We start from the raw sequence: 472 nt of genomic DNA, 5'->3' as shown, positions 1-472 counted from the left end.
ACATATATACCCCAGATCATAACGCTGCCCCCACAGATACCCCAGATCATAACACTTGTTACAGTTTTGAGTATAGTTCCTCTTTAATATTAATAGGAATAAATAAACCAGAAGCCATGGCAACCATTTATGTCTGCCCCCCCAACTGCGTGAGTTGCAATTTATATTTCCCACAGCCTACGTCACGAACATCTAGCCAATAGTATCGCTAAACGTTGCTGCGCCAACCCTTAAAAACGCACTCCCTTTCTGTACCGCCCATAGCAACCAATAAGACAACTGAGCTATCTGATACTGTCGCCCCTTGCACAAAGCATGTCCCAGGTTCTATTTTACACCCAATGAATGTGAGTTTTCTCATCAAGTGGCCACGCCCCAAAACTTCTGTCACGGTCACTGTATGAGCGTACGTCATTGGGTCACCTCCTAGAAACCGTGGGTCCGCCCCTTAACAACGGGTTTCCTGCTCCTC

This window comes from Pyxicephalus adspersus, chromosome 2 (assembly GCF_032062135.1).
Source record: "Pyxicephalus adspersus chromosome 2, UCB_Pads_2.0, whole genome shotgun sequence".
Lineage (NCBI taxonomy): Eukaryota > Metazoa > Chordata > Amphibia > Anura > Pyxicephalidae > Pyxicephalus > Pyxicephalus adspersus.
Note: the sequence above shows the minus strand (reverse complement) of the source record.